The sequence below is a fragment of the Ambystoma mexicanum genome, chromosome 2q (assembly GCF_040938575.1).
Source record: "Ambystoma mexicanum isolate Mex_15411 chromosome 2q, UKY_AmexF1_1, whole genome shotgun sequence".
NCBI classification, from domain to species: domain Eukaryota; kingdom Metazoa; phylum Chordata; class Amphibia; order Caudata; family Ambystomatidae; genus Ambystoma; species Ambystoma mexicanum.
Window position 1 is genome coordinate 305,492,735 of NC_090924.1, and position 23,153 is coordinate 305,515,887.

The window sequence follows — 23,153 nt, forward strand, 5'->3', positions numbered from 1 at the left end:
TCTGGTTTAATGCGCGATAGTAGATGCAAGTCCTCAAAGCTCCTTCCTTCTTTAGTACGAAGAATAAGGGACTGGCTGCCGGTGATTTAGATGGGCGGATAAATCCATTTGCCAGGTACTGATCAAGATAAGATTTCAAATGCAGGTTTTCTGGTTCAGTAAGTGCATAGATTCGACCACAAGGTGTTTGCGCACCAGGTATGAGGTCGATATGAAAATCGTAGGGCCTGTGCGGTGGTAGAGTATTGGCTTGTTCTTTCTGGAACACGTCTTGAAAATCTTGGTATTCATTTGGTAGAGTACTAGTCACACCTAGTACAATTGCCACCGTACTGGGAGTAGCAGATGTACATAAGTCTATTTTCCCCTTTTCTTGATAAGAACAGGTGCGAGCACAATCATTGGAAAAGGCCAACTTCTTTGCATGCCAATCTATTAGAGGGTTGTGAGCTAGCAACCATGGAATCCCTAAGATTAGTCGAAACTGAGGAGCTTTGATGAGATCGAATGCAATAGATTCTCGGTGTGCATCCTGACACAGTAGGGTTAGTGCTGCTGTGCATTGGGTTACTGGTCCGGAAGCTATTTCTGTCCCATCAACAGTACTAACTTTTTGAGTAGTCGACTTAGAGCATAAGGGAAGCCCCATCTCTGCTGCCAGATCTTGGTCTACATAATTCCCAACTGCTCCGCTGTCTATGTATGCTTCGACAGCATGCATCTGAGACGGTTGTTGGTGATTGATCAAAATTACTGGTAATGCAACGTGTGAGGTCTGTGGCTCATCCTTCTCGCTCGACAAGCGGACCTCTATGCTCGCCGGGCGTGGTAGTTTTCCGACTCCTTGTTATTATCTTCCTTCTCTGTGGCTCCAACAGTTTTCCTTGGTGGTTTCACTGGACACTCTTTGAGGAAGTGGCCTGATTTTCCGCAATATAAGCATAATTGTTGTTGCCTTCTCTTGTCTCTTTCAGTTTTAGTTAAAGGGGGCCATAAACATCCGATTTGCATGGGTTCTACCGTGTTTTCCAATGTACGTGGAACATTATCCTTTGACCGGACATACACAGCTCGAGTGTCTAACCTTATCTGGTCCACTTTTCGGTCTTGTAATCTGTGATCTAATTGCACCACAAGGTTGATGAATTCTCCACAGTCTTTAGGTGGGTTAATCACTTGAGCACGGACATCCTTTAGTTCCCCTCATAGACCCCGATGAAATAGTGTGGTCCTTTTTTCCTCAGGCCACCCAGCTTCAACGACTAGACTGTTAAATGTTGCTGTATATGTAAGCAAGTCTTGACTTCCTTGACGGAGTGACAAAAGTTCGTTGTCTAATGCTTGGCCTTGGGTATGACAAGCAAAGAGTTTTTCCATTTCCATCTGGAAACCCCCAAAGTCATGTAACAACGGGTTATCCTGACTTACCAATGGTACGGACCAATCGGCAGCACTGCCACTCAGATATGATAAGACAAAAGCAACCCGCGCTTGGTCGTTAGGAAAAGCCCCAGGTCTGCAAAGGAAATGAAGACGACACTGGTTCATGAACATTGCATACTTCTTGGGGTGTCCTGTAAATCGTTCAGGTGGAGCTAAAGGAACTGCCCCAGGAAGGATTATTTGTATTGGATTGGTGGAAGAAGTTGGTACAGGTGCTGGCGGAATGTTACCAGGCAATGGGGTCTGTCCTGCCTGTGATTGGAGCAATTGTCTACTTATTTCGTCGGTACGATCCTTAGTAACAGTCAAATCCCTCCTAAGAGCGTTGGTTTCTTGCCTGGCTGAATGTACTTCAGCGCGTAATTGTCCCAACAACTGAACTAACTGGTCAGTCTCTGAAGTCTCCATGACGTCCAGGTGGATAATATTATTGAGGCTTTGCATTCTGTTACGCTCACCTGGTATCCAGGGGGATGCCACCGAGCCCTGGTTGGATGATTTGCACTCTCAAACACTCTCCTGGTCCCTTGGTAAGGCCTCTGGTTAAAGATGGGTCTGCAATATAGGAGTGCTGGATTCAATACCAGATTGTCTTTATGTTTTCCCACCTCCCTTGGCCTCAACTCCTTCCTCCCCCTTGGGCACTCTCCTCATCTTAATATTGTAAAAAGTGGATTCTCCGTCCTGCTCCTCATGGCAGGGTTGCGTATATGTGGGGGGCGAGCAGCGACCAAGTTTCTTCACTGGTGCAAACCCCCCTGTGGGAATCCAGGCACGCTGCGACTCTGTAGGTTTGCTGCTTTACAGTCTTTATATGCAGTTCTTATGTTCCTCTTAGTTTGAATAATAATGTTTTCCTTCTTTCCTTTTAGGTATGGAAAGGTATTTTGGTGTTGTCATGCAGTTTGAAGATGAGCATTTATTTATTTATTTATTAAATTTATATAGCGCGCAGGCAGCCCAGGGGCATTGTGGCACTGTTACTTGCAAGGAAGACTTAGTTACAATGTGTGCAGGTTGTGCCTTGGGTTACAGTGAGGCAATGACCTGTGATCAGATATACCACATAATACATCATACAATACAATTATGAGGGCTAGGCCATGTAATTGTTAGATGAACAGGGTCGTTTTCAGGGTTTTCCGAAAGGTGGTCAGTGAGGGTTCAGAGCGCAGGGAGCTAGGGAGGGTGTTCCAGTGTACGGCAACGAGGTACGGGAAACTGGAGCCCCCTGCTCTGGTCCTTTTTACCCTGGGTACTGAGAGCATGCTGGCATAGGGTGATCTAGTGGGTCTTGTGGAGGAGACCAGGTGGATCCTCTGGGAAAGGTACATTGGGGCAGCAAGATGGACACATTTGTGGGTGATGCTTAGAGCCTTGAATAAGATCCTCTCCTTTATGGGGAGCCAGTGGGAAGCTTTTCTGGCAGCAGTGATGTGCTCTCTCTTGGCAATGCCTTGTGCAGCGCGTAGGGCACTGTTCTGTATTACTTGGAGCTTCTCAAGATTTTTGTTGGAGGTCCCAAGGAAAAGAATATTGCAGTAATCAAGTCGCGAGCCGGATGATTGGGCCGGTAGGCGAAAGCGCGGTGTGCGCGATGCTGTCCGGTGAGTAATGTGCGATGCGCGGCGCTGTTTCGCCTTTTATATTGCTAACCTGTGTCTTTTCTCTCCTTGCAGGTTGCGATGTTCCTCGCCGAACGCTATAATGTTCCAGCAATGATACTGACCAGGAGATGACTACCCAGGTAAGAATTGTGTGGCTTTCTTCATTCGGGAGGAAACGTGAGTTAACGCTTACTAATGCTGTCTTTCTTTCTCCTCTTTCCAGGTTATGGTATTTCAGGATGCATGCGGTGCCGGATGATGGAGTTCGTACCTTCAGGTGAGTGGAACTGAAGTCGGTGATGGATTGAAGACAGGATACTGTTCCAGGTAAGTTTCGTAGTGTTCTTTCTCTCTCTGCAGGTCCTTCAGGTAAGCTGGCATCAAAGAACTGGACACAGTGAGCGTTGCGCTGCCCACAGCAGAATAACGCAAAGCATGTTCTGCTGTTTGGGTGTGGTTTAAATAGTCTCAGGTAAAGTAGTCCAGGTAAAATAGTCCCAGGCCTGCCACACCCAAAGTAATCCAGGTATAGTAGTCCTGGGCCTGCCACACCCAAAGGACTAGACCGCATAGCTCAGTTCCTTGTAACTGAGCTATGTGTGTGCCTCCATGTTGGCTGAACCCCCCCCCCAAGTTAAATAATCCCAAGTAAATAGTCCCATTCTAATGTTGGTCTTCATGATGGTTATGATGGTTATGAGCCTGGTGCTAAAAGCACCAGGATTGACTCCAAGACAGTCTTGGATGAGGTTTTAAGGCCTTTGACCTGGCCCTAACTGAAAGGCTGACTTGCCAGTGAGGGCCAGGGGCAAGGGTCATGACAAATTCCCGTCCAAGGGGTATTTACAACCTCCATCATGCACACCAACCGCTCAATCAAGGCCAAATTCTTCCTGACCAGCGTCAGCCCGCATTCTCTGCTGAGTTGTGCAGCGTCGAAGGCCCTGGATATAGTGCATTTTGCACTCTCAGTATGCCAGTCAGACATCCATGGACTCATTGACAGGTTTTCAGGACTTTTTGATGGGGCCGGCAAGCTAGAAGGGAAGCCGATACGCCTGTACATCGATGAATCGGTGAGACCAACGGTGCTGAACACTGACGCATTCCTTTTCATTTGGGGGCACAGGTGGAGCAAGAGCTTTAAAATCTCATAGACCTGGACATCATTGAGAGGGTGGAGCGCCCCGCACTGTGGGTGTCTCCCATAGTCGCGGTGACAAAATCCAAACAGCCGGGGCCAGTACGCATTTGCGTGGCCATGAGGCTGCCCAACCCGGCCATTAAGATGGAACGACACCTGACACCAACGCTGGACGATGTGGTGGGTGAGTTGCAGGGTGCCAAGGTAGTCTCAAAGCTAGATCTGCGCTCTGGTTACCACCAGCTCGAGCTGCATCCAGACTCTTGGTATATCACTACCTTCACCACCCACAATGGCATGTATCAATATAAAAGGCTGAGCTTTGGGATATTGTCAGCCGCAGAAGTCTTTCAGAATGTGAAAAGGGGTGCCCTTGCCGTACTGAAAGGTGTGATCAACCTGAGTGATGATATCCTGGTATATGCCTCCACGGAAATGGAACACCTGGTTAGGCTGTAGAAGGCGCTGGAGAGGATTCGGGACCTCTGGCTAACCCTGCATCATGAAAAATGCAAGTTCTTGAAGGAGAGCATCGAGTTCTTCAGGTTTGTTTTTCACGCAAGGGGAATCTCGCCAGACCCACAGAAAGTTAAGGACCTTCACGAGGCCAGGATCCCGGACACTCCCTCTGAGGTGCGCAGTTTCCTGGGGATAGCGAACTACTGCGGGAGCTTTATTAAAAACCTTGCCTCCCTCTCGGAACCTCTCAGGGCCCTCACAAAGAAGGATGCCGCCTGGACATGGTCAGCAGAGGAGCAGAAAGCTTTCAATACCATCAAGGCTGCGCTCACCGGTGATGAGACTATGGCATTCTTTGACCCCGAAAAAGAATCAGAGCTGGCCGTGGCAGCCCAGTGAGTCTAGCGGCGGTGCTGCTCCAACCGGACAGATGCGGCCCATAGCCTACGCCAGCAAAGCCTTTACAGACACAGAGCAACGATACTCTCAGATTGAGAGTGAGGCCCTGGCCATTTTGTGGGGCTGCAAGCATTTTCGGTTATACATCTTGGGGAAGCACATCTCAGTCGTCAAAGACCACAAGCCCCTGATTCCCATCATGACCAGTGTGCCCTCCAAACCACCCCCGAGGATTGAGAGGTGGATGCTCATGCTCATGGAGTATGGGGTTAAGCTGCAGTATAGACCCGGCACAAATAACCCAGCAGACTATCTGTCCTGCCACTCAAGAGGCAGCGGCCCACCACAAGGGCAGTCAGGTGTAGACTGTGCCGAGGTCATTCGGCATTTGGTGGAGGCAGCCATGTCTATTGCTTTGACACTGGAGGAGCTGGCTGAAGCCTCATGGGCAGACAAGTGTTTCCAATTGGTTCAAACAGCCATGGGCAGTGGGGACTGGGAATTGGTCCTCGCTGACCTGTCCAGGAGAGGAACTGCTGTGCAGCAAGACCTGCAGGCACTGTGGCGAGCGCGTCATAAACTATCTACATCAGATGAAGGGCTGTTATTGAGGGGAAGGCAGATTGTGGTCCCTCGGACGCTGGTGGACAGGGTATTTGAACTCACTCACAGCAGCCACCAAGGCATGGCCAAGACAAAAGTGCACTGGAGAGCAAAGGTCTGGTTCCTGGATCTGGAAAGGAGGGTCGATGAGCATGTACAATGGTGCGTCTGGTCTCAAGCGGCCACCCCCGTGGCCAAAGAACCCTGCATTGAGTCCATGGAAAGGAGCGACCAGCCATGGGGCACTGTACATGCAGACTTTGGGTCTACTGGGAGGCGTATGCACTTCCTAGTTCTCATGGATCAGTGGTCCCGCTACCCGGAGGTGGAGCTGGTCGGGTCCACGTCCAGAGACCACACCATCCAGGCGTTGGACAAAATCTTTGCCACCCATGGGTTCCCGCAAGAACTATGCTCGGACAATGGTCCCCCGTTCCAGGGCCGCCAGTTTGCAGCGTTCATAGACGAATGTGGCGTGACACACCGTAAGGTTACCCCAGGGTGGTTGGGCGCCTACGGTGAGATGGAACGATTTATGCGGACCCTCCATTAGGTGTTCCGGGTCACTCAGGGCCAAGGGTGGAATTGAGGAGGAATATGTACCAATTCCTCCGCAAATATCGATCCACCCCACACCAGTCCACAGGAGTGGCTCCAGCAGAAGCCCTGTTCAAGCGGTGCCCCCATGGCCTTATACCCGAGCTTGGAGGGCGGGCCCGTGGGGTCATCGAACAACAAAAGACACCTGGAAGCCAGGCGAGTGCCACGGGACTCCGTAGTGAGCAGACCTGTCTCTGTGTGTTCTTTCAGGTACCGGGGCTCGGGGGCCTAACTACGGAGGTGATCTGGGGCTGTACTTGATATTTAACAACTGTATCCCTACAGTCCCTTGCCTCCTTGCAATTACACAGAGCCATGCTGCCCTGGTTGCACTTACTCAGACCAATGCTGCCCTGATAGCACTCCCCTTTCTACATCCCCCCCTGCACTTTGCATTATCGCACTTGCATGATCTGAATGACACAAGGCCTAGTAAGATCGCTTGTCTCGTCCTCCATCTGTCTTCCCTCCCTTGTCTTATCGGGTCTAGAAACACTTTTGTACTGGTTGCAATGATTTATCATATCGTATCATATCACTTTACACTGACTGCTTCGACGACGAAACATAAAGCGTGTGACTGCTTTAAAAATGACAGGACAGCTGAGTGTTTTCTGTGATGTTTTACATGTGATGATCACACTATACAAACATACGAGAAAAATGATGGTGCTTTTGTCTCTCTCAGCCTACGTCATCTGGTTGTTTGCATAGATGTTACTGTGCATTTTCTGTTTCTCCACCCCGCCCTACAGCCCTCCCTTTAAATGCCTTCTACTTGACTTGGCGAGGAACTCGTTATACTTGCTTTACATGTATGTGTTTTCTCAGGGTTTGCTCTCGGAAACGCAAAACAATATATGAAAGAAAGAAAAAAAGCAAAGAGAACTTTGCGCTGGTAAAGCAGCAGTCCTTCTGTGGCCTGGTCATTAGAAGATGTCCTATACTTTCTCCGGAATCACAATAGCTGTTTTAGTCTTCTCTGTATTTTTCTTTCCTTGGGGGCTCGGGGTGGGGGAGGTGGGTCTGCTCTTAAGCCTTTATCTCCGACCAAATGGCTTTCGCTGGAAATGTCCAAAACCATAATGGTAGGTGGCTCTTTTTCTGCTTTTGGAGAGTAGGAAAGGGGTGTGGAGCAGCTCAAGTACACATGCAGCCCTTCCCTCCGAATTTGACAAAAGAGGACTGGGTAAAGGCAATACTAGCTTGAGCATTGTTAAAGCACTCAGGCCCGTATCCAGATCACGGGGTAGTCAACGAAAATATTGTAAATAAAAAACCGAATGGCTGAAATGTTCGGATTTCGGCTGTACCAGAATGACATACAGCCGAAAATATCAAACATTTCAACCACTCGGTTTCATTATAAGGAACAAGGGAATCGGGGGTTGCGGGAGTGTCCCCCCGCCTTTGTTCGCTATAATGGAATCGGGGGTGGCGTGGGTGTCCCCTGCATACAAAACAACAAGATTTGAGAGAAAAGAAAAAAAAAGAAAAGGACCCTGCAGCGCCGGTTCCCATCCACGGAAGTGAAGGGACCTGGCTCTGCACGGACTCGGCGATACATAGCTTGGTGTGCCGCCAAAAGGTAAGTAAGGGGGTGGGGGAATGTTGTGTAGAAAGCCCATTTAGTAGTGGGGTGATTGTTTCGAATACGAACATTTAGAATTCAAGATTTTCATCTTTGAAATGTTCATATTCGAAATAACCACGTACATCCGATCAGGCAGTGTCAGGTGCTGTTACGATTTATGAGACAAAACTATTGCATTGGAGTACAGATACATAAAACATGAGCCGGTGTGAGGAGGACACACAGCTGGTGGGCTTTATTTGGCGTTTTGCCCACCCATTTAATGCCATGGCTACGCTAATCACTATGACAATGCACCCCTCCACCCCCACCAATACCTGACTCTCACCCTGTACCCTCCTGAGATTGCATTAAGATAACGCTATTATGCAGTATTATCAAGCTGTGCTGTATAGGGTCTGCAAATGTTTTTTTTGTTTTTTTGCTGTCTTCTTTCAGTTAAATGGCTCAATTGAAAATGTAAATGAGCATCTGCAGTGTTAAACATATCTTGACCAGGTTAAAAACAAGCATTGGCAAAGCCACCCATTTTGCCCTGTGTATAGGTTATTCAATGGGCATTTCACACACACTGTCATTTTCACAGGTACTCACACCATTTTACAGCTGTTGCCATCTTATTGTCAAGTAGTACCATTATGACGGGGTCTGGCAAATGCCTACCCCATGTCTACACAAAAGCCAAAACTGGTGGCTTTGCCAGTGCTTGTTTTGTGTTTACTTTAGAAGGATGAAAGATTCAGTAAGCCCTTTTGGTGTTCTAACTTGCAATCTGTAGGTTGCATGCATACTGATCCCTGCCGGAGGCACATTACACGCTTCACTAATTTAGAGGATTGGAAGAAGCCACCTGCACTCAACTGTTACACGGCCCCCAGCAAGAGATGCTCACTGGCTCCCAGTACAAGCGAGAATCCTGCATAAAACGCTAACCATCACCCACAAATGCATATCTGACACTGCCCCCATCTATCTCAACCGAAGCATTGCACGTAAAACCACTCTCAGATCACTCCGATCCAATGTCAATACACATCTTCACCTCCCACGCTTCACCACTACTAGAGCAGGCAACGCCAGCTTCCCCATAGCAGCTCCCCATATATGGAACTCGCTCCCGCCCCATCTGTGCAACGAAACCTCCCTCCCGAAATTCAAGAAACAATAAAAAACTTGGTTGATCAACAAATACTAACAAACTCAAACACAAGTATCTTTATGTATGTAACCTTCTAAGCTTCTAAGGCTCACAAGAAAACCGCAACTGCTTATGATATCCAAAATGTATTTACATGTCTGTACCTGCATATGAAAACTAAGATGTACGTAACCTACGCCATGATACCTGGGGGTTTAGGGCGTGTAATCAAAAGCAATAAATAAATAAACGGAAGGGTCTCTGCAGCAGGCATGCTAACCTTTTGTGTTTAGCTGGCTGGGATTAGAACCTGTATCCTGTAGCGTACCACCACTGCTCGGCAGCGTGCTCTCTTCGCCGAGTTCTCTTCGCAACTTATCTAGGACCTTTTAATACAGCACAGCAGCACCCTCCATGTTTGGCTAGGACTGTTGGGGGGGAGGGGCGATTCTTTTTATTTCTATTGCAAAATAACAAACATGGCAAGGGTTGGTCCTACTGTATTGATGAACATTAATCGATTAGCCAGCAACCCATTCACTGTGTACAAAAAACAGTCTTCCCAATGTAATTGTTAGGAATTGGGTTGGTACGGGCTGGTGTTGTGAGCACTCATTTCGCTGTGCCCAACTCAATGAAACGCACTGAAAAAATGAATATTTTAAACTGTGGAAAAAGTGACTTGGAAGAGCCATTGCAAACGTTTCAAAGGAGCAAAATAGCTGAAACATTATCAGCACGCTGATTCAAAAGTGTAGGATTCAGCAACCAGTCAGGACACACACTCCCTCCTCAACACCCTTAATTCATTGCAATTAAAATAACGTTTTATAGAACTGTACTTAAAAGTAATAACATAACAAGCACGAATTCGTTTTTATTGTCCCATGTTTAAGCTGATTATTGTCTAAATTAAGGGAACCCTCCTAAATGTTTTTACTCAAAGGCATCTATGTTTCTATCAATTTCACGCTCAAAGAGCCAGTCGCTCCCTTGCGCTAGTGACACAACGCTCATTCGCTCCTGGGGAAGAATGGAAGTGGGGTGCTAAAGAGAGGGAAGGAGTTAGGCTGTAGGGAATAACGAGGTAATTCCAAGGTATGTTCAATAAGGTTAGTTTGCAGGGCTGGTGCTAAAAAGTGCCTTAAAGCTACTTCACAGCACTATAGCGGAAGTCAAGGGAAGTACGTAGGCTATGAGGTGAAGCAGTCATTTTTGCTTATTTATTTATTTATGTTAGAGTTTCATAATGAACTAACTTACAGGGTGCTGCCTCAAAGTGCCCGGGAAAAACAAAACTGGACATCGCGCACGGGACAAAGGTGTGAAGTACTTACTAGGAGTTTCAAGCATGGGCCGAGATTACAGGCCCACGTAGTGTGCTTAGTTACAGTCTGTATCACACATCTGAGCCGACAGCTGGGTTATATCACGTGGTTGATGCTTTTGTTAAGGCATCCACTGGTTACAGACATTCTGGTGCTTGTAGGTTCTTCATATTATACCAAACATAAAACAAGAGGACGTAGGAAAAAGTCAGGTCACCTTTCTCAGTACTGTCAAGGCTTGCACATTTGAGGTTGTCGGGTTTTGGCTAAATAGGGCCGTGAGATACAACCTCTAGTCCTAAGGTACACGTTCGACAGAATAAAATATCAGAGTCATTGGGGGGAGGAACTTTTGTTTGGCTAATGTGCTTTGACATATGTAAGCCAGATTTTCTGTTCATGGAGCCATATTTTCACATTCCTTTTGAACCTCTTCTGTTTTCAGGGTTGTCGGGACATTGTGCCAGGATTTTGGACCCAATACTGCAAAGGATCTGCCCCCGCCTTTCACTCTTTTGAACATGTGTGTAGTTAGGTGGTTCCCTGTAATGATCTCAGCTATCTTGTAAGTAATATTTGTTTTTGGAAGAGTTCAGGTTTTGAGGTGCAATGTTATGTATGATTTGGAAAGTAATACCGTTGATTGTGTCTGCTATTCTCTTTGCAACAGAGAGCCAGTTGAGTTTGTTCAGGCCTAGGGAGCTTGAGTCCCAAAATATTTCTAGCTGCATTGTGTTGGATAAGTTGTAGATGGTTTAGTTGGCTTTTGTTTAGGCATTGACAGATACAATTACAATAGGCTAGGAGAGTGAGGACAAGGGATCTGGTAACCTCGATTTCCTGAGTCATTTCCAAGTAGGGGACAATTCACTCTAGGAATTCAGGTGTATGCAGATTGTGGATATCAGGTTCCAGGTTCAATAATACCCCAGAAAAGTCTAAGTACAATTGGAAAAGCTTTGAGATCAGTTTGATGATGGCTGTTCGAGGTTTAATGTACACATTAAATAACCATTGGTTTAAGTAGGCGCCCTGGGGGACAGCACACTTTATGGGGAAACTCGTGATTTCAAGTCTCCCCTTTTAACTGGCCAATGTAGTTGGGCTGTCAGTGCATTGTTCTCAAATGCTTTCATAATTTCCTTCTTTATGAAAAGGAAACTTTTTTTTAAATTGTACATGGTACAATAAGACCGTTCGTCTTCATGTAGTCTTCAACCCTATTAAGAAGTCTCTGCAAGCCCATGGGTGTTTTGTCCAGTAGCAACACGTCATCTGCATATGCCACCCAGGAACAGCATTCTCTCTCCACCCTCGGGAGCGCAAATTACACTTCTTACAACGCTTCACCCTGAGCTGATAGATACAGGTTAAAGAGGCCGGCGGCCAGCACACACCTCTTCCTCAAACCACCTTACGATTATGTGTTCGCAATTGCCGAAACTCAGAGTGGAATTTTTCTGCCAGTATGTTTATGACTTAGATACACTGGGCCTCATTATAAGTTTGCCGGTCCGGGAACTACAGTACCGGTAGGCATGCCAGTACAGTAGTTCCCGGACCGGCAATCTACGAGTTCTGCTCTCGGGTGCCATTGCGGCCGCCAGGTCGGACCGGCACCCGCCAGCACAGCATGTCGGATGCACCGGAACCATTGATAGCGGTACCAATGCATCAGGCTTCCCATTCCCATTGAGCCCTATGGGCTCAATGGGAATGGGGAAGAATCTGGTCCAGCGCCCAGGAATGGGCAATTACCCGGTCCGGCAAGGCCGCAATGACACGGTTATTGCCCATTCCAGGGCTCCGAAAAAAAAAAGAATACCGGCTGCAGCCTCGTAATGAGGCCCACTGAATTTTTGAAACTATCTTATCAGGAAGTCTCACCACTCTACTGATTAGTACTGTGTGATTGTTAAAGAAAGTGGGTGTATTGAAATAGAGTCAGCGGAATACTAGACTAGAAAGGGAATAAAGGTTTTACTCATGTACTGCTGATAAAAGGAGCAAAGTTTTATTTTTGAATGTAATAATGATGAACTGTGTTTTATGTGTCGTGCTTTTTTATGATGTGTAAGGTTTGTAATAAACCATGTACAATAAGAAAAATACAAGGAAACATGTTTCTGTACTCCTGTTTGAGCAAACACCAGATTGTTTTTTTATGAAGTAGGACATTCTTTCCACTGGGCCTGATCACGAGTTGGGCGGCAGCCCTTTAATGCAGCGGTAATGGTATTACTGCTGCATTTAAGGGCTGGCTCTATCATGAGTCTGGCTTATTAATTTGCGGTAAGGAATTCCCATTTTCGGTGCAATTACCGCTGGCGGTATTACCACATGGTAATTGCACCAAAAATTCCCCATTGCGTTGTGGATTACCAGTTAGCACCCAACCCGCGATCCAGCGGTAATACCACCGGACCAGGGGCACTAATGCTAATATAGTTGGGCGGTATCCCAGCCGGGATATCGCCCAACTCGTGATCAGGCCCACTGTGTGGAGGACAGGTTGGTTGGTAGTTATCTTTTCCATGATTTTAACAGTGAAAGGAATGTGAGATATGGGTCAGTCCATTTCTCATATCTCAGGGTCTGTGTTCAGCTTTTTTTAGCAGGGGTGTTGTGGTGACAGGCTTTAGTGATGGACTACTGCCTGCTGTTAGTGTTGTGTTACGTAATACAGTCAGTGGTTCCACCAGGTAAGCCATGTTTTCTATGATCAGTATGGCTGGTTATGGGTCCGATTGTTCAGCTGAGGTGTTTAGTTTCTTAGTGATATAAATGAGCTCTTCAGGTTCAATCAAGTTACATTTCCATGGCGCCTGCTGCATCTGATCATTTCTAGGGATCAATGTTGGACTAAATTTGGCAATTCTAACCTAACGGGCACTCTTGGAAGAGTTGATCTGTTCTTTTGAGGGTTTGAATTGATTACCAGTTTGATGTTTGTGGGTTAGTTCATTTTGAATTTTGAAAACGTTGTACACTGTGCAGAAACGATATTGCTTTTATAGCATAGTTTTAGATTTCCTTTCTTACAATGGTCTTAGGATAGCCCCTGCTATGAATTGTGCATGCCAGTTTATCATTAGATACTTTTGACTTAATTTATGCATGAACTAGATTGGGGCCTGTCCTTGTAAGGGGAGGCGGGGGAGTTAGTCATCAGACCAATTGTTGTTTATTTTGGTTATGGTCTTTTTTCTATTTCTATTTCTTTGGTGCAACAATGTCCAGTGTTTAAGTGTTGTCTATGTTCAGTTATCCAGTTAAGAGGGAGGGGTTGTTTCCAGAATTACTGTCCATCGTGGGCAGTTTGACATTTTTTAAAAAAGGTTGCTTGTTAACTTTGTTCATTTGTTTGATAAGTGTAAGGTGTTTTTGAGTGTCTTTTTTCGTTAGATTGCTCATGCCCTGGGTCTCTCATTCAGGTAGCAGCAGACCATGACCGTTCCATGTGTGGTCTTTTTGAAGTCTAGCTCATATGAGGAGATGAACCAAGGGAATGGTTTTATTAAGCTAGGGTTTGAAATCCAAATTATTCATAGTTTGAAGGAATAGTTTGGAATATGGATTATCTGGTTGCTTGGCTCATGAATTAACATCCCTATTACTCCGGCATTGGATCTTTCATAGATTCACATGCTGTTGAATAATTCCCGTCTTCAGGCTGGGAATCCTTGGTAACAATAAAGCAGTTACAAAGAAACACAAAAAACTGCACTCACTTTAGTTTTCTGTTAGACTTGCTTTGGGTCATGTACCCTCTAGACAATAGGCAGTGACTCCCTTAGCCCAACCTCTGGAGTTCATCTTCAAATTCTTTACTGCATATTCAGAGTTGGCAGTCAATGCCAAAGTTTGCAGTTTTTTGACATTATCTGCAAGAATCTTCAAAGTACAGCTTCAATTTTACATCTTTGAAAGTTATTGTGGGGTTTGGGAACGTCTACACTCAATAGGTGCTCCTCTAAGGGGAGCATACATTTACTATGTGTTCCCCCAAGGTGGACTGAAGCATGTCTGCCTCTCCACACCATGACTGATACCAAACCCAGAAAGAGCCTCTTTACCACAACCATAACTTGGATTCTTGCTCCATTGGATAGTTTTTTCCGACAAGGCATTGATAAATAGGCACCGAAGGTTGGTTGCCTGGATTGATGTGGCCTCGGTCTCCGCTTTAATAAGAAGCTCTGCTTCACTACGTCCTAACATGCCCACAGAAAAAGCCACCTTTTCAAAGGGGAAGCTTCAAGAGAAAATGTGTGAAGAAGGATGCTTCCACCCGGGCTTTTAAGGGTTCTGAGAACTCCCCCATGACGGAAAATCTTGGTCCTTCTTCCTCGTATTTGTCGATGAACGACTCGCCCACGAAAATCCTCGACAATGACTGCTTCCACAAAATCATCAATGAGGGCTCCCTCTATGAACCAGAATGTTCCCACGTGTTGGGAACTCATTTGACGAGCAATTCATTAAATCGTTCATCCAAGAAGAAACCATCTACAATATCATTAATTTCTTCAATGAAGACTCCAGCATCGAAAACTTTGCAGCCTTCTCGGTCAATTACCTCATCAGCAACCACATCAACGACCACCTCATCCAAATCTTAATGGACGGCTCGTCAACAGCATTGTCTGCAGCACTTGTCGTCAATGCGTCTGCCTTCAGATACTATTCTTCTCTGGTCACCTAGGGGACCCAAACAGTCTGTTTCACGCTCCAGCCTAATGCTCAGCTGACTCTGTTGGAACCTTCCAATGTTCCTCTGGAGGATATTCTGGAGCACTACATTGACACAGACTTTGAATGCCCAGAAGGTGTCTTTTCTGCAGAAGAGGAGGAGTTATCCAGGTTGCATCCATTACAACCCTTTCCTCCTGCAATACCTTCGAAGACCACACCGCAAGCAATGGAACAGCTTGGCTCCTCACAACCTGTGCCAAGGCTCAAAGCAAGTTATCTGTCCATGGACATTATAAGCACCTTGAAAACCTTGGTGTCTCAACTTCAGGTGAGAGTTCCAACTATTCTTGCAAGGCCGGACCCTGCACCTCTAATGCATCCCAGCCCCAGACCTCCACCACACCGACATCCAAGGCCGCTCCAGTAGAGGAACAACCACCTCTGCAGCAACCTATTGATGTCTCTTCAGACTCTGATTCTCAGGATGACATGCATCCAGGTGCAGCCTGCAACTCAAATTCAATGACTAGGCACCAGTTGACGGACAGCTGGAAGAACTCCTGCCAAGGGATTCACCTCCAGATGAGATTGGAGCTTTCCATAACACTATCATGGAGATGGCAAAAAAGTGTGACCATCTGTCTATGCAACAGAGAAAAGTGGGTTTTCTTTACCAGTGGAGAGAAAGGTCAGGGAAAACTGTGCTATCCCGATATCAAGTTCAATCCAGACAGGATCAGGTTTTCCAAGGTAAGATGTATTGCATGCACAACAAGTATAAACAATAAAGCCCCTCAGTCAGCCAGTTCTGCCACACGGCTCTCCCAACTGACTTCTCCAGAACCCTCTCTACCATTGTGGCATCCCTATGTCCTATGTTCCAAAACTTCTCTCTCTCACACTACCTTAGTGCAGATATAACATATCCATTCCGATTTTAGATGATATTTGGGAAGATGGGCTAGTAGCCATGAAGAATCCATTCATTGCGTCAGGGTCCACAGCTCTAAGGCGCAGGAGTGGCATGAAACAACCACCCCCACTACGGTTTTGGAACCTGCAAGACTGTGCTTACACAGGGCTCCAGAACCCCAGCAGGGAATGAGGGTTAGGGTGTCGATGATTGGATGGGAACGGGGGTTAAAGGAAAACCAGAAAGAGGGTAAGGGAGGATGAATGGATAGGCAGGGGAAGTCTGGGTAAAGCTGCCTAGTACTCACTTTCACATACACTCTTGCACACACATGTTTCTATGTTCCATGTTCCCCCAAATGAGCATAATGTGGTACTATAATGGCACATACAATAGAATGCATTACAGTAGAACACTTAGCTTTGGCATCTGATGGCTAGAGAGTCCCTTGCTGCTCCTGTGAGTTCTCTGAATCGGGCTGCCTTGTAGTAGCAGATCAATGCTGCAAAAAAGCACCACAATTAGTACCCACGAAAACCACTGCCGCACGTGGCCTCACACGTGTGTGTAATCTAGTCTAGCATTTGTTAGTAGACAGTATTAGTGGCTGCACACAGCTATTCCATGTGCTTATCACATGCAGAGCTCTTGCGGTGGCCGCATGTGGCAAATCAACAGGCTGCATTTCTTTGGGTATAGCTGCACGTGGCTAATGGCATGCAGTGCTAGGTTCTTCCCAAAAGCGCTGTGTAAGACATGCTCCAAAAGCATCTGCGGTTCACAGACCGCTTCCAGGACTGACTATGGTGGGTATCCCAAGGTAAGTAGCGCAGTATGGGAGCGTTGGTAAGTGTGGTAGTGTGCTGAATCTAGGGCATAGCTTAGAGCATGCAGCGTGACTTACCTCAATGTCGAGCAGGGGCCAGAGAACTGGTGAAGGTGGGCCCCCTGCGTTACCCCCTGCTTCCCGCGATGTGGAGAAAGCGCTTCAAGACTTACCTTTGGTACGCGTGTGGTCCTCAGGCTGGAGCTCTGCGATGCACGTCTTGTCAGGTCGGCCTCCCGAGCACATGCCTCGTGCCTTTCGTTGAGCGAATGCACGTTGGCAAGTCATGCCCAATGTGGTCTTCAAGCTGTAGTTCCTGGCCCAGGAGCTGCTGGGAAATGCAGTTTTATAGGCGTTTGTTCTGCAGGAAAGGCAGAGAAGCCTATGAAGCGTTTTCATTGTCTTGTTTGCCTTGCCCTTTGGTTTGCCTCCACCACTGCTGGTGCAAGGCACTGTCTGCCCCTGGATTTTTGACTCCCTCCCTCGGCCCCCAGACCCAACACATTGCAAAAAGGATAGGCTTGATCAAAAATACAGGTCACTGGAGAATGCCTCCTCTCCCACTTCCTATGGGTACTCCTCTCTCCTGTAGCCTTCCTCGGAAATCTTTCAAAAGTGGAAACCTGCTCCACGTAGCTACTCTCAGCTCTCGCTCTGATGTCAAACACTCCTCCGACATCTGCCATCTCCTTGAACTCAAGGACCTAGATGTTCTTGCTCTTACTGAGACATGGTTCAAGGCCAGCTCTGTCATGAGTTTTGACACTCTCCTCCCTGAGAGCTACAAGCTCCTCTCCAAGCCCAGGCCCAACAGGCCCAGAGGCACAGTGGCTCTGATCTTTCCTGAGTAGATCCCTGCTTCTGTCATCCTCACTCCGACCTATTCCTTACTCCTCCTTTGAATGCCTGGTCTTTAGGCTCTCTCTCTCTCTCTCTCTCTCTCTCTATCTCTCTCTCTCTCTCTCTCTCTCCTGGCCTCTCTCTGACCTTGGCCACCATCTACAGGCCACCTGGACAGGTCACCCTCTTCCTCTCTGAATTGGCTGACCTCACTTCTTCTCCCCTTTCCGCTTCCTCTCAGCTGCTCTGCCTTGGGATCTGAACATCCACCTAGACCCCCCAGACCCATCCTCTGGGCTCTTCCACAACCTCTGCGACTCTCTCTCCCTCTCCATCCTACCCTTTGGTCCGACACACTCAGCTGGACACACCCTGGATGTTCTCATCTCTTCAGACATCCCCCTCTCTAATCCTCTTACTACTCTACTCTCCTGGACTGCTCACTTTCTTCTTTTCTCACTTGAAACTTCCCATCCCCTTGGCAAAGCCCCACCCAGCATTGCGACCTTCCTTTGAAGTCATTTGACCTATGAAGCGAGAGTCAGTGGCCGCCTTTGCCTTCACCTTCACCTTCTCAATCCTCCTACCCCTGATGCTCACTCCCATCTGACACAGCCCTTTCCAACATTCACCTTTCTATCTCTAACACTTTTGATACCATTGCCCCTGTCATGAGGAAGGTATTGTACAAAAATGTCGCCCTCATTTGTGCGCCCCCGCAGTCACTGCGACTTTGGATGTGCATAAAATGAGGGTGACATTTACTGTGCACAAGCAGAGTGAGGGTTGCGGGGGTGACCCCCTCTCTTCCTGGGTGCAGCAATGGGGGTCAGGGTTTCAGGGGTGTCCCCCTTTTACCATTTCGGAAAGTGTGGGACACGTAAGAAAAAAAAAGAAAAAAAAGAAAAGCACCCTGCGGCGGCAGCTCCAACCCACGTTAGTGAGAGGAGCTGACACTGCAGGGATCACAGAGTACGGGCGGCACACTTCTGCATGTGCCGCCCTAAAGGTAAGTGGAGTGTGGGGGTTTGGAGGGGTAATGCAGGCCAGGGGAAGGGGGCACAGTGATCCATATGATCACTGTGCCGCACCGTAACTGGCGTTGGCATTTTGGCTGTCGCAGTTACGGGCGGCGCAGTGATCACATAGATCCATGAGGAACCGTCTGAAGCCTAGCGACAAGAGCAACTCTTGGTATGACTCTGACTTGGCTGCTCTGAAACCCAAGTGCAGAGTAGCTAAGCGGAAGTTGGGAGCTTTGGGTGCACCCTCTGAGAAACTGGCCTTCTGCCTGTTCCAAAGGCAATACAGACTCTCCATCCTCTCGAAAAAAGAGGGTCCGTATTGAAGCCTGCAATGCTGCGGCCTCTAATAACACAGGCAAACCTTTCAAAATCTGCAAAGAGCTGGCCAATCCTACTTCAGTCTTCACCTCTTCTACACCCACGCAGGCCTTCTGCACGGCTCTGGCTTCTCATTTCAACACTAAAACCCTGGACATCCTGTCTGCAGTCTCCTCTGCTTCTCATCTAGCTGCCCCCCTCCTCTCCTTTTCTCCTCCCTCTCTCCTATAACACCCGATGATGTTTCTAGACAAGTCTGGCCTATGAAGGTGTCATCCAAACAGGTGACCCCCCTGCACCTCCAGAAGCATTAAGGACAACATTGTGTCTCTCACTCCATCCTTGGTCAATTTCTCTAATCACTCCTACGCCACTGGATCTTTACCCTCTCTTCTTAGCTCTGCCCCCATGTTGCCTATTTGTTGAGAACCAGAAATTGCGACATGCGCAGTACCAGTGAGGATGCCTATACTGCAAAGAATCCTTGAGACAAGGTATCCACTGAGAAAACCTTATATGTATTCATGAAGAAGTAATGGTTTTATGGAAAAAGTCCCGGATGAAGTATGAAAATGAAAGGGAAAGAAGGCTGGTGACGTCACAGGAAACAGAACTGATGCACCCAGAAAGAGAAGGCACAAATGAAGAAAGAATATAGACATTCTTTAAGATGCAAGGATGAGGTGTCGAAATAAAGCAACATTTTGGGATCGAAATGAAAATGCTCATGTGAAGAAACACTGAAGAAAATGCTGTGATGCAAGTAGACGAAGTAATCCTGAGGCTGGCTACGTAGTGAATAGATTGTGGTGATGCGCCAATGTATACTCATAGGAATGTATAGAATCTGGATGTTCCATAATGCACTTTAGTAAACATGAACCCTGTGAATGGAAAGGGCTTGAAGTGTGGCACAGTTGAAAATAGCTGATGACGAAGGAGAATTCAAGACCGTGAGGCTGGTTGTCTATCAAGAAGCTACATGAACGTGAGAAAGAAACACATTTCTGTTAGAGGTGAAATGGAAAAACACTGAAGGCGCCAAGAGTTCATCATTTTATAGTATTTTATGCAAGGAAAAGCTCGGAAACGTGGTCTCCAGTCACATGGTCAGATGGAAATAGACTGTGGGTCGAGCTACACCAAAACCAGAAGATAAGACAATGACACACTCCCTTTTATTCTCAGGCACAGGGAGCTTCTGCAAGGCCAAGTTCAAAGCCTAATTGAATGTTAGACCGCAGGAGTGATGATAGATGTTGGGCTAATTGGGTGGGGAGGCATGACCAGGCCAACCCTCCCAGCACCTGGGATAGCCAGCTTGGGTACTGCTAGCAAGTAGAATATTCCAGAAGGGTACAAGCGTGCCAACGAATTATAGAGGGCCACGTACCAAAGAGCCCTATAGTTTGTGTAACAAATAAGGTGTTGTGTATTAGAATAACACGGAAGATGACTTGCACTTGGGATGGGCTTAGTTGTCCACCTGACAGTAGAGACCCAATCACAACCCCTGTCAGTATAGAACGTATACCAAGATGTTCCCTTGAAGCCTATCACATTCCCTAGTAGGTTTTTCTTATTTGCCATATAGGATGACGTCAATAGTGACAAATTTGCAGTATAAGAATGTTGTTTTTTCATGAAATGCTTTGAGTGCGAGAAATCGACCGAACATGCGTTAATGTCTGTTGCAACCCATTTTAGATAATTGTTAATAAAACAGTACTAAGTTTTACCAACTTCCTGAGTCGGTCTGATTATTGATGTGTGAGTAAGTTCTGCATCCCCATCCATCTCTAAGTATTGCTACCTCGTCTTAAAGAGCCCCAGGTCTCGGGGTTCAAAGCCTTCTGTCGATCCCACCTGTTCGGCTAACTATCGCCCGATCTCTATCACTCCTTTCCTGGCAAACTCCAAGAGAAGTTTGTTCTCTCCGAGCTAACCCTCCACACTGAATCTGTTAGTTGTCTCCATGATCACCCGTCTGGCCTCAGAGCAGCTAGAGGCACGGAAACCGCTCTCCTGAACACACATTAAGATCTGCTCTCTTATCCTTACTCCAGCTCTCCATCTGACCTCATCCTCCTTAACCTTTCCTCTGCTTTTGACATGGTCAACCACGACATCCTGATTAACCGACTCTGCGAGAACCTGGGCATCACGGATCAGGACCTGGAGTGGCTGACCTCCTTCCTCTCAGACCGACCCACCCAGGTCCAGCTTGGGTCCTTTCTCTCCACCACCTCTCTCTGCACATGTGAGGTTCCCCAGGGCGTTATCCTTTCATCCTGGCTTTTCAATGTCTATCTGGCTCCTTAGGCACACTTGATCTCTACCTTCTTCTCTAACTTTCAGTGTTATGCAGATGACACACAGCTCTCTTTCAGGCTCCCCTCAGCCACCTCTCCCGCCTTACTCATTCCTGTCCTCCAACGATCTCCGCCTTAATGCTAGTAAAACAGAGGTCCTCCTAATTGGGACCCCTGCTCCCGCTTTTCTTCTCTCACTCTTGCCGCCCTCCTTGGGCCCTCTGCCCTCACCCTCCTGCGAGGCAAATAAGCTTGGGGTCATCTACGACTCAACTCTCTCCTTCTCTCCCCACATCACAGACCTGGCCAAGAAGGCCCACTTCCAGCTGCACCTCCTCAGAGGTATTCTCCATTTTCCCACCTTCCCCCAGAAGCTCGCTGTCTCCAGAGCCCTAATTATATCTAGGCTTGACTACTGCAACAGCTTCTTTCTCAATCTGCCTAAATGTACTCTTCGCCCTCTGAAGCTTATCCAGAACAGGACTGCAAGACTTATCCTTGACCTTAAGCCCAGGGACTGCATCTCTCTGGGCCTGAAATCCCTCCACTGGCTCACGGTGGCTGCAAGGATCAAGTCCAAGACCCTCTGCATCATCCAGCAGGCTTTTTGGGGCCGTGGCCCTAGCTATCTTCAACTCTCTCTTCCTAAACACCTTCCTTCTAGAGTCCTCTGTTCATCTTCCTCTAACTCTCTGCAGGTCAGTCGCTTCTCCAAGCAGTAAGTGGGGGGAAGATCTCTCTCCTCTGCAGGCGCCTCCCTCTGGAACGGCATCCCTGCCTCTCTTCATCTTGAGCCGGATCTCCTTAAGTTCTGGTAGCTCCTCAAAACCTTCCTTTTCTCCTCTTCTTTCTCCCTTCCTCTCCTCTGCTAACCTACCCTTGCTCCTGCTCCTCCTATTCTGCTGACTGGTTGCTTGGTGCCCTCTGAGTTTTACAGGGCACAATCCCCCCCACCGGACCAGTCCTCCTGCACTGCCCGCTTGGCCCACCTTGCACTGTCACCTGGCCTACCTTGCACATCCTGGCTGAGATTGCACTCTGTTATCCCAGTCTTCCTCGACCTAACTCGGAGCACACTGCCCTGGCTGCACTTCCCCCTGCACCCTCTCCCCTGCACTTTGCATTGTGCACTTGCACCATCTGAGTGTCACCAGGCCTAGTTAGATTGCTTGTCTTGTTCTCTCTTTGTTCCCCTTCCTTGCCTTGTTGCGCCTTGAAATACCTGTGTATAGGCGCATAATAAATAAATCAATCAATCAATATAATTGATTTATTGATTGATTGTATCACATGCTGTTAAGTCCCTGTGAGTCTATCTCAACTCCGACCTTTCCATGAGTCGACAAGTCAATGCCATTGCAGCGACCTCAGCCTACTACTCCAAACTGATCAATGCAGCCAGGCCCTTCCTGTCGGATCAGAACTGTCTCACAATTGCAAGAGCAATTATCGGGTCTCGGTTGGACTATTGTAATGCCCTCTTTATTGGGACATCAGTAAAAAACATTTCTAAACTCCAGACTGTCCAGAATAATGCCCTAAGGGCTGCCACTGGCATCTCGAGGATGGAGCACATCTCTGAAACAAGGAGACAAGTCCATTGGCTCCACGTTAAAGAAAGGATAGTCTTCAAAACTCTTGGATTAACGCACAAATGCATTCATAATCTGGCACCCCTATACCTGTCCCAAAGAGTTGTCAAGCCCACTCCAGATAGACCCATAAGATCTGCCTACACCAACAGGATCTCTATTCCTAAAACACAGAGGTTGCGGGCAGGCGGGTCCAGTTTTCCTGTCCTGGCAGCAACTCATTGGAACGCTCTGCCACCCCACTTAAGAAGTATCGAATCACATTTAGCCTTCAGGAAAGCACTGAAAACCAGGCTGTTTATCTAAATAGCCTTAGG

At 47.4% G+C, this 23,153-nt stretch overlaps 1 long non-coding RNA gene across 2 annotated transcripts in view; it reads left to right on the plus strand.

Annotated features, from left to right (window-relative positions):
- The first annotated feature begins 7,738 nt into the window (after positions 1-7,738).
- The window catches only part of LOC138569358 (uncharacterized), a 34,939-nt gene continuing 19,524 nt past the window's right edge, over positions 7,739-23,153 (plus strand). For both annotated transcript variants that reach the window (XR_011303217.1, XR_011303218.1), the window contains exons 1-2: positions 7,739-7,843; positions 10,761-10,880. This is a non-coding gene — a long non-coding RNA (uncharacterized lncRNA). The remainder of the gene's footprint in view (positions 7,844-10,760; positions 10,881-23,153) is intronic.